Genomic DNA, 14825 nt, shown 5'->3' on the forward strand with positions numbered 1-14825 from the left:
TGGGTTTAAGCAATTCTCCTGCCTCAGCCTCCTGAGTAGCTGGGATTACAGGCTCCTGCCACCACGCCCGGCTAGTTTTTGTATTTTTAGTAGAGATGGGGTTTCACCATATTGGCCAGGCTGGTCTCCTGGCCAGGCTGGTCTCAAACTCTTGATCTCGTGATCCGCCTGCCTGAGACTCCCAAAGTGCTGGGATTACAGGCGTGAGCCACTGTGCCTGGCCTGCAAATCAGAATGTTTCTTAGTTTTTTTTTTTTTTTTAAATGAGATGGGATCTCACTCTGTCACCCAGGCTGGAGGGCAGTAGCATGATCTCGGCTCGCTGCAGCCTCCGCCTCCCAGGCTCAAGTGATCCTCCCACCTCAGCCTCCTGAGTAGCTGGGATCACAGGTGCATACCACCACAGCTGGCCATTTTTTGTATTTTTAGTAGAGATGGGGTTTCCCCATGTTGCCCAGGCTAGTCTTGAACACCTGAGCTCAGGCAATCCACCTGTCTTGGCCTCTCAAAGTGCCTGGGATTACAGGCGTAAGTCACTGCACCCAGCCCAATCAGAATATTTCATCCTTTAGGCTACAGTAATTGGTCAGAAAAACGTATAGGTCCCAAATCAGGCCAACCAGAGTGAATAAGTCTCGATTCTGAGTGTTTTCTTTGAGCCAACTGGGAATCCAACTATTTCTTGCTAATTACAAATGAGAAAAGCAAGTATTGCCAGGAGCTTCTGGCAGCCACCTTGTGACACGTCATAGAAGATAGAGCCAAGAGACTGAAAGAAAATAGGTAACAGCTGCTAGATCAAGCCTTACCTAAAGCTACCCCTGGTTCTAGACTTGTTGGTTATTTAAGCCCACAAGTTCTGTCACACCAAAGATATCCCTTTTAATGGTAATAATAATTACTTAATTACCAAGTATATAATAATTACCTAAATACAGCTTAGGAGATAAAAATCTTAGAAAATATGAGATCTGTTTGTCAATAATAAAACAATCATAGTGAAAAGGTCAGCAGAATGCTGAATCAGCTCAAGCTCAGCTACCTGACACATGACAAATATAAGACCTTGAGAGGCCGTGAGATTTGTTCAAGGTTTACAGCTGCTTAGTAGGGACTCCTGACCCACAGTCCACTAATTCTTTTTTTTTTTTTTTTGAGACGGAGTCTCGCTCTGTTGCCCGGGCTGGAGTGCAGTGGCCGGATCTCAGCTCACTGCAAGCTCCGCCCCCCAGGTTTATGCCATTCTCCGGCCTCAGCCTCCTGAGTAGCTGGGACTACAGGCGCCCGCCACCTCGCCCGGCTCGTTTTTTGTATTTTTTAGTAGAGACGGGGTTTCACCATATTAGCCAGGATGGTCTCGATCTCCTGACCTCATGATCCGCCCGTCTCGGCCTCCCAAAGTGCTGGGATTACAGGCTTGAGCCACCGCGCCCGGCCCACAGTCCACTAATTCTTAATTGTTTTTCTTTTATTTCTTTTTTTGAGACAGGGTATCACTCTGTTGCCCAGCTGTAGTGCAGTGGCGTGATCTTGGCTCACTGCAACCTCCAACCTCCCAGGTTCAAGCGATTCTCTTGCCTCAGCCTCCTGAGTAGCTGGGATTACAAGTGTGTGCCACCATGCCCAGCTAAATTTTATATATTTTTTTGTAGAGATGGAGTTTCACTATGTTGTCCAGGCTGGTCTTGAACTCCTAGACTCAAGTGAGCACCCGCCTTGGCCTCCCAAAGTGCTGGGATTACAGGCGTGAGCCATCATGCCTGGCCTCATTCTTAATGTTTAATGATAATTGGAGTGCTTGAATTTCTTTGCATTCCCAGTGAAATCATCACTACATGTTTTCTCTCTTGTCTTGCCTATCTTTCCAAGAGGCAGAGAAGGAATGTTAATATTTCTCTTGATTTTGTAAATAGGGAGGTAGGAACCCAGAAAGGCTTAAAGATTTGCCAAAGATTACAGCAGGGTAGCGGTGAAACTGGTTCTGGGAGCCACATGTGCTGAATGCCATTTAGGGTTCAGCCCCTCTATCCCACCCCTTATGCCAGCCACCTCTGCTTCCATGAGAGTAGGAGTAAAGATTAGGGGTAGGGTGGGGACCTTTCTTGGCCTTGCTTCTTAGTGGCCGAGTGATTAAAGAGGACATTGCCTTGTACAGGCCAAAGAAGTGATTATGGGCCTTGAGAGACAGGTCCTTCCCCCCAACCTCAGGAAAACCAAGGTTATGATATTTCTGTTGCCGGAGCCTCCAAAAGGGAGGCCAACCGAGAGAGATGGGAGGCTGTATGCATGGGATTCTGGTCTCACAATCCCTGTGACCCCAGCTCTGACACCTACCCTCTCCTGCCCCCAAAGCCTTCTATGGCTCCCCAGCCTTTTCAGCAGCCACAGGGCTGATGTGTTTGGCTGCACAGGTGTTGCACTGAACAATTTTGGATTCTGATCTGTATGGCGCCTCTGGAGTTGTGCAGTTCACAGCTTGCACAACTGTACACGGCAGGCCTCGGTTGCCTTTCTCGATGTTTGGACATTCAGATCATTTTCACAGCAATCAATGACCTTACAAATCCTTTTAAAAAATAAATTCATTTCATCATTTTTACAAGATATAGAAGATACGTTGAGAAAATTTATTTTGTTTTAGATCAGTCTGATCCCAAGGATTGTATTAGAAAGTGTATATGTAAAAAGATGCATTATTTTTAAAGGCTACTTTTGACCATTTTCTACTTAATAAAGTGATGCCTACTGTTTAATAGAATTTATATCTGTCAGGGGAGTTTTAGGGAAAAAAGAATTTAATTTTATGAGGAAAAGCAAGGTTTATAGACAAATTAATTAAAAATAATTTGTCAGGCTTGATTTGGGAACTGAATGTATACTGAAATTATTATTGTAGATTGAAATTTAAATACATGCTATGAATTACAAAAATAAATATACTTTCAGGCCGGGTGTGGTGGCTCACACCTGTAATCCCAGTACTTTGGGAGCCTGAGGCAAGTGGATCACTTGAGGTCAGGAGTTTGAGACCAGGCTGGCCAACATGGTGAAACCCCGTCTCTACTAAAAATGCAAAAATTAGCTGGGCGTGGTGGCTCACGCCTGTAATCCCAGCTACTCGGGAGGCTGGGGAAAATCACTTGAACCCGGGAGGTGGAGGTTGCAGTGAGCTGAGATTGCACCACTGCACTCCAACCTGGGTAACAGAGCGAGACTCCGTCTCAGAAAACAAACAAACAAAAACAAAAATAAATATACTTTCAATACATAGGGGTTTAGAACATTTGCATCTTATACTTCATTTTTGTGATTTATTTAATTATTTTAAAAACAAACTTTGTGCTTGGTTCCTAAATGAAGAGAGAAGAGAGAGGATATCAGTCCTCAAACAACCCATTTCAACTTGAATAACTGTTATTTCCAAAAAATGAAAAGCTAAAATGACCACATTTTCTCTTAAAATGTTCATTTTTGAAGTTCTAGATTTTTTTTTTTTTTGGTCAGGCGCGGTGTCTCATGCCTGTAATTCCAGCACTTTGGGAGGCTGAGGTGGGTGGATCCCCTGAGGTCAGGAGTTCAAGACCAGCCTGACCAACATGGAGAAACCCCATCTCTACTAAAAATGCAAAATTAGCCGGGTGTGGTGGCACACACCTGTAATCCCAGCTACTTGGGAGGCTGAGGCAGGAGAATTGCTTGAACCTGGGAGGCGGAGGTTGCAGTGAGCCGAGATCACGCCACTGCACTCCAGCCTGGGCAACAAGAGGGAAACTCCATCTCAGAAAAAAAGAAAGAAAAAAAAAAAAGTTTTGATCCATTAGCAATGTAGAGGTTCAAAAAGTGCAGGGATGTTTATGGTAGAAACAGAATCCCTTTTCCCTGGTCCTTAAAGTGGCTCTGCTATCTAGGAACGTGCAAAGTTAGCGGTTTCTTATGTCTCAGATGGAATCTCTGCGTCCGGGAGCAAATGTTTGCACATATATATTCGGCTTTGTTTCTTTCTTTTTCTTATTTCTGAGGATATCTTGCTCCAGATTTTTTTCTCTCTTTTCCTTTTTTGTTCTTATTTCTGAGGCGTTGCTCTTTATTTTTATATAAACGAAGCTCTTTCTATAACCAGCTGCACCTTGCTTTTCTCACTTAAAAATAAACCTTTGAGGTAATTCCAATCAGTACATGTTAAGCTGCCTCGTTACTGTTAACAGCTGACAAATATTCCATTGGAAGAATGTACCATAATTTATTTAGGCAGCTTTTGACTGATTAAACATTTTGTTTTATTCCACTTTTTTTTTTTTTTTGAGATAGGGTCTTCTGTCTCCCAGGCTGGAGTGCAGTGGTATGATCTTGGCTCACTGCAGCCTAACCTCCCAGGCTGAAGCCATTCTCCCATCTCAGCCTCCCAAGTAGCTGGGACTACAGGCATGCACCACCATGCCCAGCTAATTTTTTTTTTTTTAGATAGACTCTTGCTCAGTTGCCCAGGCCAGAGTGCCTGGCATGATCTCTGCTCACTGCAACCTCCACCTCCCTAGTTGAAGTGATTCTCCTGCCTCAGCCTCCTGAGTAGCTAGGATTACAGATGCCCACCATCACACCCTGCTAGTTTTTGTATTTTTAGTAAAGACAGGATTTCACCATATTGGCCAGGCTGGTCTTGAACTCCTGACCTCAAGTGATCCACCTGCCTCAGCCTTCCAAAGCGTTAGGATTACAGGCATGAGCCACTGCTCCCGGCCCTGGCTAATTTTTGTATTTTTTGTTGAGACAGGGTTTCGCTGTGGTGCCCAGGCCAGTCTCCAGTTTTTGGGCTCAAGTGATCCTCCTGCCTTGGCCTCCCAAACTGCTAGGATTACAGGTGTGAGCCACCACACCCAGCCTCTCGTTACTATTAACAGCTGAAAAATATTCCACTAGAAGGATGTACCATAATTTATTTAGGCAGTTTTTGACTGATAAACATTTAGTTTTTTTCCAGTCTTTACTATCACAAACAATACTGCAACGTCTGCCTCCGTCTGTGTATCACTTTGCAACTGTGCAAATATGTAGCAGGGTAAATTCCTCTTACTGAGTTAAAGAGTTTGTTGATTTGGTAGGGCTGCCATCACAAAGTACAAACTGGGTGGCTTAAGCAACAGAAATCTATTGTCTCAGTTCTGGAAGCTGGGATCCCAAGGTCAAGATGTCGGCAGAATTGGTTCCTTCTGAGGGCTGTAAGGAAGAACCTGTTCCATGCCTTTCCCACGGCTTCTGGTGGTTTGCTGGCAATAGCTGGCATATTTTGACTTGTAGAAACATTACCCCGATGTCTACCTTGATGTTCACATGGTGGTTTTCCTGTGTATTTGTCTATGTCCAAATTTCCTATTCTCAAAAGGACTCGTCATACTGTATGACCTCATCTGAATGAATTACATCTGCAATGACCCTATTTCTAAATAAGGTCACATTCTGAGGTACTGGGGCTTAGGACCTGAACATATGCATTTTTGGGGATGCCATTCAGCCTATAACAAAGGGTATATAACCATTTACTTTTAGAAAAATATTGCTAAATACCCTCTTCATAGAAATTGTACTGTTGGCTGGGTGCAGTGGCTTATGCCTACAATCCTAGCACTTCAGGTGGCTGAGGTGCGCAGCTTGCTTGAGTCCATGAGTTCAAGATCAGCCTAGGCAACATGGTGAAATCCTGTCTCTACGAAAAAAGAAAAAAAAAAAAAAGAAAAAAAAAACCCAAAAAAACAAAGTTGGGCATGGTGATGCACATCTGTAGTCCCAGTGACTTGGGAGGCTGAGGTGGAAGGATCGATTGAGCCCAGGAGGCTGAGGCTGTAGTGAGCCATGATCACACCACTGCACTCCAGGCTGTGACAGAGTGAGACCAAGAAGAAAGAAATTGTACCGTTACCTTCCCAACAGCCTTGCCAACACAGTGGGCCATCACACATTTTGATTTTTGCCAGGCTGGTAGGTGGAAAATGGTGTCTCATTGTATTCCAATGTGCATTCCATTTCTAAGTGTGGATGAGAGTTCTCTTATATATTTAAGACCAATTTGCATTGTTTTTGCATCCAGTTGTTTATATCATTTGCTTTTCTTTTTTTTTTTTTTGAGACGTAGTCTCGCTCTGTCGCCTGGTCTGGAGTGCAGCGGCACGATCTTGGCTCACTGCAACCTCCGCCTCCTGGGTTCAAGCGATTCTCCTGCCTCAGCCTCCCAAATAGCTGGGATTACAGGTGCCAACAAACACTCCCAGCTAATTTTTTTGTATTTTTAGTAGAGACGGGGTTTCACTGTGTTGGGCAGGCTGGTCTCAAACACCTGACCTTGTAATCCGCCTCCCTCGGCCTCCCAGAGTGCTGGGATTACAGGCGTGAGCCACTGCGCCCGGCCTCATTTGCTTATTTTTCCATTGAATTACTGGTCTTTTATCCTTATTGATTTGTAGAAGCTCTTTAAATGTAAAAGAAATTAGCTGTCTGTGATATGTTTCAGATGTTTCTTTTCCTGTCAATTGTTATTTGACTTTGTATATGAATTTCGTTTTTCTTTTTCCTTTCTTTTTTTTTTTTTTTTGGAAACCGGTCTTGCTCTGTTGTCTGTTGGCCAGGCTGGAGTGCAATGGTGTGGTCCCAGCTCACTGCAGCCTTGACCTCCTGGGCTCAAGCGATCCTCCCACCTCAGCCTCCCAAGTAGCTGGGACCATAGGCACACACTATAGTCCCAGCTAATATATAGACCCAGCTAATTTTTGTATTTTTTGTAGAGATGGGGTTTCATCATGTTGTCCAGGCTGGTTTCAAACTCCTAGGCTCAAGCAATCTGCCCACCTCGGCCTCTCAAAGTGCTGGGATTACAGATGTAAACCACCATTCTCACCTTTTTTTTTCTTTTTTTTAACCAGGAAAAAATGTTCAATTATTTTATTTTATTTTTTTTTATTTTTTATTATTTTTTGAGACGGAGTCTCGCTCTATCGCCCAGGCTGCAGTGCAGTGGCCGGATCTCAGCTCACTGCAAGCTCCGCCTCCCGGGTTTACGCCATTCTCCTGCCTCAGCCTCCCAAGTAGCTGGGACTACAGGCGCCCGCCACCTCGCCCGGCTAGTTTTTTGTATTTTTAGTAGAGACGGGGTTTCACCGTGTTAGCCAGGATGGTCTCGATCTCCTGACCTCGTGATCCACCCGTCTCGGCCTCCCAAAGTGCTGGGATTACAGGCTTGAGCCACCGCGTGCGGCCCAATTATTTTGTATACAAACATCATTTACTTCTATGGTTTTGGGGTTTTCTGTGGTATTTAAGAAGGTCTTGTCTTGCCGGGTGCGGTGGCTCACACCTGTAATCCCAACACTTTGGGAGGCCGAGGCGGGGGTATCACCTGAGGTCAGAAATTCAAGACCAGCCTGACCAACATGGAGAAACCCTGTCTCTACTGAAAATACAAAATTAGCCAGGTGTGGTGGCGCATGCCTGTAATCCCAGCTACTCAGGAGGCTGAGGCAGGAGAATCACTTGAACCTGGGAGGCAGAGGTTGCCGTGAGTCGAGATTATGCCATTGCACTTTAGCCTGGGCAACAAGTGCGAAACTCCATCTCAAAACAAACAAACGGACAGACAAAACAGAAGGTCTTCTCTATGGTTATGATACAAATTCTCCTATTTTGTTAAACACACTTACGGTTTCATTTTTATGTATAATTTTTTGACCCATTGAAATTTATTTTGGCATAAGGTAAAAGGTAGGAATCCAATTTAGTTATTCTGGTGGATACTTGGTGGTCCCAATGGCATTTATCAACCAATATGTGAGAACTGTAGTTAGATATAAATAGTGTATAGATATGGGGAAGTTGCAGAAATATTTTCATTACAAATTTCCTAATAACTTGTATTGAAGCATCAGTGTGGTTTTAGAAGTTTTGTCTTTGACAAGTGATCTACTATGAGTATAGACTATACATTTGTTATTATAATAAAAGTAGTTTAGGCGATGTGTGGTGGCTCACACCTGTATTCCCAGCAACTTGGGAGGCCGAGGCAGGCAGATTACTTGAGGCCAGGAGTTTCAGACCAGCCTGGCCAACATGGTGAAACCCCATCTCTACTAAAAATACAAAAATTAGATGGGTGCAGTGGTGCATGCCTGCCTGTCCCAGCTACTTGGGAGGTTGTGGCCTAAGAACTGCTTGCGCCTGGAAGGCAGAGGTTGTGGTGAGCTGAGATATGACCACTGCACCCCAGCCTGGGTGACAGAGTGAGACTGTCTTAAAAAAAAAAAAAAAAGAAAGACCTGAATTCCGTGGGAAAACTCTGAAAACTTTGGGTTTCATCTAAGGCAAGCTTGTCCAACCCACGATGCATGGGCCACATGTGGCCCAGGACAGCTTTGAATGCAGCGCAACACAAATTTGTAAATTTTCTTAAAGCATTATGACATTTGTGCGTGCATGTGTGTGTTTAGCTCTTCAGCTATCATTAGTGTTAGTGTATTTTATGTGTGGCCCAAGACAATCCAGTTCTCCCATTGTGGCCCAGAGAAGCCAAACGATTGGACACCCCAGATCTAAGGGGTTGAGAGCTTGAGTCCTAGCCATGCTACCTCCCGGCGCTGCCGCCTTGAGTAACTTGCTTTACCTGTGTCACATTTCCCTTTGGTTATAAAATGGGGGTAATAGCAGGGGAAGCTTTTGTAGGGCCTGAAGCTTCTGCAATTTGGAGGGCTCTCTTACAAATTCTAAAAGGGATACACTTCCCCTGCAGGATCTGGGAAGGGCCCCTGCAAGGGAGAGGCCCTGAAGGTTTTAATGTCCTCAGCATCACTGAAAACCCACCTCTGATCGTGGTATTTACTTCACAGGGCCCTGGGGAGTACGGGATGTGTCTTAAATATCTAGCATCTGGTGGGAATGTGGTGAGTTCATTCCAGACTACAAACTCAGGTGTGCAGGGAACATCACTCCCCCAACCCCATGCTTCCTTTTTTTTTTTTTTTGACAGAGTCTTGCTTTGTCACCCAGGCTGGAGCATAGTGGCACAATTTTGGCTCACTGCCGTCTCCACTTCCCGGGTTTATGTGATTCTCCTGCCACAGCCTCCCAAGTAGCTGGGATTACAGGCACCCGCCACCACACCCAGCTGATTTTTTGTATTTTTAGTAGAGTCAGGGTTTCACCGTGTTGGCCAGGCTGGTCTCGAACTCCTGAGCTCAAGTGATCTGCCTGCCTTGGCATCCCAAAGTCCTGGGATTGCAGGCATGAGCCACTGTGCCCAACCCCATGCTTCCTTTAAATTAGGAACATCACTTCCTTTACATGCCATAACCTACCTGAAGTTTTGACACCAAACCCCTAATTTCACTGAGCTGGCAAACAGGCTCCCTTGTGTCACTCTTGAAGTTTTAAGTCCACCTTTCTCTGAAGCAGAGTCAAGGCCTGGGAGTGAGGGGAAGGATTTGTTGTCCCTTGGTTGTCTGTTCACCCCGGTCATGGCTGAGGCATCTAATGTCCCTTTCTGAAGGTGGCCTCAAATCTTCAGCCCTCCACTGCTTCTGAGCTGTGCATGGGACTTGGGGATCTTTGAGGGGTGCCCAAGGAGTGCCACGTAGCACTCCTGCTTGTGAGGACAGCTCTGTTGGTGGGTCTACTGGCTCTAACTCTAGGTCACATCAAAGATCCTCCCCTGAGAATAAACCATGGTGGCTAAAGCATCGGATTGGGTGCAGGCAGAATTGAGGTCAAATCCTGCAAAACCTGTTTTCCTCATCTGCAGAATGGGGAAGATGCTAACAATACCTCCCTCATCAGATCGGTGTGAAGAATTCAATGTCTTGGTGTTTGTAAAAGGCTTAGGATAGTGTCTGACCTGTAGTCCATGGGCTGTCTTGATACAGGTCATCATCTCACCCTTATTCATTATTGGATGGAGAAACCAGGGTCCCAGAGACACTGGCTGGCTGGGGCAAGATCACCACTCATGCCTATCAACAGCTGGGTTAAAGGTGCCGAAGATATGCTTATTCGATTTGCAGGTGACCCAAAACTAGATGCGGTGGCTGGTATTTTAAATGACCAAACAAGGGCCCAAAAGCCCCTAAAGCAGATGAGATGATGGACTAACCCCTCTAGGGATGGATGTAAAATTAAAAGGTTTTGCATGAAAGAGATTTTGGCTGAAGGTTCATTGTACATTGAGATAGTTGCCCCAAATGATTGTGATCTCAGGCTGAGTCTATAGAGGTATAGGTTGACGATGAGGGAGATGATAGCTGGAGGGTTGTGCTCAACTCTGGTTGTCATACATTTGAGGATACAGGAAGAGACCAGAGTCCAGTTTGTGGAGGGTAAAGGATAGTGAGGAACTAGGGATACTGATCTTGCAGAAGAGAAGACTCAAAGGGGCAGAGGCAGGAACAGTGGTATAACCCTGCCTGGCTCCAAAGGCAGAAGTGGCAGCCACGGAGATAACGGGGGAATGGGAACCAGCTCTGTGGCTGTCAGAACTGTCCCACAGTGAATCAGAGTGCCTTTAGAGGTAGTGAGCTCCCCATCACCAATTGTATGCAAGCAGAGTGAGGAAAGGATTCCTGTTTCCAGCTCTCAGATGGTTTGATCAACAACAAAAAAACTAGACCCTACTGATAAAAATTGCTGTTGGCTATATATATACACATATAGTCAACAAATATGAAATCCATATATTCCCTATTTTAAGGTTTATTTTATTTTATCTTTGAGACAGGGTCTCACTCTGTCACCCAGGCTAAAGTGTAGTGAAGGATCTTGGCTCACAGTTTAAGCCATTCTCCCACCTCAGCCTCCTGAGTAGCTGGGACTACAGGCTCCTGCCAATACATACCTGGCTAATTTTTGTATTTTTTGTAGAGACGAGGTTTCGCCATGTTGCCCAGGCTGGTCTCAAGCTCTTGGGCTCAAGCAATCCACCTGCCTCGGCCTCCCAAAGTGCTGGGATTACACGTGTGAGTCACCACACCCAGCATACTTTAAGAAAATTAATATTATAGAAATTGGAACTAATTTACAATTAATGCGTAGGTTTACTGTATCCTTCCTTCCTGAAAAGTTATTTGAATCAAAATGAAGTATATGATTGAGCAGGTTTTTTGGACAATCTGTTTTTCATCTTTCAACCTATTTTTCACTTTTGTGATTAGAATGTATGTCTTGAATTTAAAAACAAATTATCTAAATAAACAACAAATATTTAAAAAATCCAGCCTTCTTAGTGAAGGCCACACTCAATCTATTGAATACATCTTCCGCTGACATTCCACCTTGTCGCCGTTGCCCTGGCCTCTGAAATAGAATGGAGAACGGCTATTAAACCAGTTTTTAGCAAATCTGTAGCAGCAGGTTCTTGGCTGGGGGAAGAAAATTCCACTTATCAAGAGATGTTATTCCTTCAAAGGATGAGAACCTGCTTCTTCATAAAGAGAATTTGGAGGGAGCTTTTTGTTCTGCAGGGACAACATCTGGATTTGAATACATCCATGCTCAAAAAGAGATTTCTCATAATGGACCCAACTGAAAGCACTCAAGAGTACAAGGACCAGTGAGCTTTTAAAAGGAGACACTTCAGGAGACTCGCCAGGGGCCCTCGTATCCCCAGCAGCGCGAGTTTTGGAGGTCAGTGGAGGGCTCTCGCGTCATGCATGTAACTTTCATACTCAAATACTTATCTTCATCCTCTACTCCTCACCCCCACTGCAGAAACTTGGGGCTTGAATTCATTTAAAAACATTTGTGGTTTCAGAAGTCTCCTTTTTATTATAAAGCTGCCAAGATCTTAGAATGAAAGGCATTTTTAGAGATGAGAAAGAAGGAAGCCAGGTGAAGGCAGGCCTGGCTCTCAGCCGTGGGTCTGTAAAGGTGACACGTGGGACATGGCCACCTGCAGACCCTGCAGGCAGCTGGGCGGAGGCACCCGCAGGGCCCTGGGTTTGAATCCCTGCTCTGCCAGTCATTTCCACGGTGATCTTGGGGGAAGCTGTGTAACCTCTGGGCCCCGCGACGCCCCTTCCTGGAGTCTGGAGCTGTAACGAAGCCCCTTGGAGCCCTGACATCAGAGGTGACGCTACTCTTCGCAGGCAATGACTCGGCAGAATGTGATGCCACTCCCTAACCCGCGTCAAGGCTGACAGGGTGTGTGCCGCCTCCCATCAGGTGGTCTGGCTGCTTTGATGGATCTCCTAACATCCCTGCACCCCAGAGCCCTCAGTGCTGGCCAGACCTTCACTCACTCCTCGGTTGCAACCCGGTTCTCATATAGCGGGTCCCACAGGCTGGCCTATGGCGCCCCCTGCTGGTGACTGCAGGGAGAAGGGTGCCCTAAATCAAAGGAAGTCCTTCCTGGGGTCTAATCTCTACCTTTTGCCTGATGAGGCAGCTGAGGTGGTTGGCTTTCTCCTCCACCCCCAGAAAAGTCATATGGAGTCCAAGCAGTTATTTTTCTCTGCTAGGCCGGGCCATCGTAAGCCCCAAACGGAGGGGTCCCCTGGAATGAGCCCTATGCGGGCTTTCTATTCAGGGAGTAGGGCTGTGGTGAGGATGGAGTGCATGTGTGGGGGCTCTCACCTGGGTGTGGGAAGATCAGAGGGACCCCAGAGGTTAGCGTTTGCAGATGAAACAATGAAGGTAGGGGCCGGGCGCTGTGGCTCACGCCTGTAATCCCAGCACTTTGGGAGGCTGAGACAGGTGGATTACGAGGTCAGGAGATTGAGACCATCCTGGCTAACATGGTGAAACCCCTTCTCTACTAAAAATACAAAAAAAATAAAAATAAAAAAAATAAAAAAAAAAAATTGCCGGGTGTGGTGGTGGGAGCCTGTAGTCCCAGCTAATCAGGAGGCTGAGGCAGGAAAATGGTGTGAACCCGGGAGGCAGAGCGTGCAGTGAGCCGAGATCGCGCCACTGCACTCCAGCCTGGGCCACTGAGCAAGACTCTGTCTCAAAAAAAAAATTAAGGTAGGAAGCTTCAGCCTGAAGGTAAAGTTTTGGGGCAGCCCTAACCCATTGCCCTCCTGGGACCGGTTTTATCAGTATTTCCCTGTAATTGGTGAAGGGCCTTCAGTTAGCCATTTCTCTGAAGATTAGAGGAAGCAAGAGAGATGTGAGTTAAACACAAGGCAGGACTTCTCAATGATGGGGGATGTCAGACCTCAGAAAGGGGAGCAAAGGAACCTTCCCATTGAGGGCAGCCTCCAGTGAGGTGGGGTCCAGGTCAGGCGGGTGAGATGGCCCCCAACACTGTCCATCTGGAGGGGCCTGGGACTAGGGTGTAGTCTACGGGGGTCTCAGGATGGAAAGGCCTCTTGAGAGGCTCCTGGTGGCTAGGACTTTTGTGGATGGGGTGGTGAGGATGGGCAGGGGGAAAGATTGAGTTCCAGAGGCATTGCCACCCCCATCCTCCCCCGCCTGGTAAACTCATCTTCCTGACCCACTGGCTTGCCTCCTCTGTGGACACTGCCTGGTCCCTGTGCAAGGTCATGTTGCTTGCCCTCCACGAGCTCCCGTCCCCCTGCTGAGCTCATGTTCTGTGATGGCAGCCTCCGTGTCCATCCTCCCTGCTGGGCTGTGGGCTTCACACAGGCTGAGACCTGTCTGTCTTGCTGCAGCCTGGCTCTAACTCCAGCACCTGGCACATCTAATCCCACCTGGCACGTCCTGGTGCTCAGTGAGTTCAACTGAGAAGAGGCCCAGGGTGTTCCTTGGTCCAGCTAAGCTTGGCTTTAGAAAGGATTGGGGCAGACGCAGGGCAGGCAGGGCCCTGAGTCTTGATGGATGGGTGACCTGGGCACTCTGACTTTCTGCACAGGGCTACCCCTTTCCCCCACTGAGACACCCTCCTTACTCAGCTGTAGGCTCTGACATCCCACTTCCGACTGGCTCTGGCTTCCCACACTGGAGCCATTCCCCACATGGCTGCCTTGTTTTGTCTGCCTGGGCTCTGACACCCACATCAGGCTGACCCCATAGGGGTGACAGCCCCTCACTCATTTGTACTCTGACACCCCCGGGCCTGCCTGCCTTCCCCAGTGGTCCCCCTCCTCAATCTGCTAGGACATCCTGCTGTGTTCATCCATGGTTCCCCCATTCCCTTGCTTTCCTGCATGTAATGGTTTTAGGACTGAATTGTTGAGGAAGGAAAGGAGAGAGGAGGAGCAGAACTGTGTTTTTGAAAAAATTATTTTAACTGTGGAAATGTTTATGCCATAAAAATTTTGGACAGAAGAATAAATGGAGCTGCTCTGGTTGAAGAAAGAGTGAAAGAGAGAGAGAGAGATGGAGAAAGAGAGAAGAGATGGGGAGAAGACAGAGAGCAGAGAGGACAGGGAGAGGGGAGAGAGAGGACAGGGGAGGGGAGAGCAGGGGGGAGGGGGGGGAGAGGAGGAAGCCCTTCAATGCCCGCCCACTTGGTCCCGCTCCCTCAGAACTCTCATCTTTCATTAAGCCCTTGGGGTCCCTAGGTGTGCAGTTTGGGGACCACCGGACAAGAATTCTGCCTCAAATAAAATGGGTGCCACTTAGCAGCTGCTAAGATGTCTTCTCTGAGCTTTTCTGAGAAGCAGCCCGGGAGGTGGCAGGCTCACCATCTACCTGAGTAGCTTCTGAAGCCAGGCAGGGGTCTCGTGGAGCTTGAGGGCAGCAGCTGCCCCTGCCTGGAGAAAGTGTCTCTGAGCAGGGCCAGGGGGCCCTGGACAGGTGTTGGAGGTGTCCTTCCGGGCCTGGTGGAAGTGGGCTAGGGGCTGTGAGTTAGAAGACTTTTGTAGGCCGAGGCACTGGGTAGACACCCCACCCCCAGC

At 47.0% G+C, this 14825-nt stretch overlaps 1 long non-coding RNA gene across 1 annotated transcript in view; it reads left to right on the forward strand.

Moving 5' to 3' along the window:
- Nucleotides 1–12461, forward strand: part of LOC111529563 — a 19836-nt gene extending 7375 nt beyond the window's left edge. The window contains exons 2-3 of the long non-coding RNA XR_002727465.1: nucleotides 10888–10980; nucleotides 11432–12461. This is a non-coding gene — a long non-coding RNA (uncharacterized LOC111529563). The remainder of the gene's footprint in view (nucleotides 1–10887; nucleotides 10981–11431) is intronic.
- The last annotated feature ends 2364 nt before the right edge of the window (nucleotides 12462–14825 follow it).

Source organism: Piliocolobus tephrosceles, chromosome 1, assembly GCF_002776525.5.
Source record: "Piliocolobus tephrosceles isolate RC106 chromosome 1, ASM277652v3, whole genome shotgun sequence".
NCBI lineage: Eukaryota > Metazoa > Chordata > Mammalia > Primates > Cercopithecidae > Piliocolobus > Piliocolobus tephrosceles.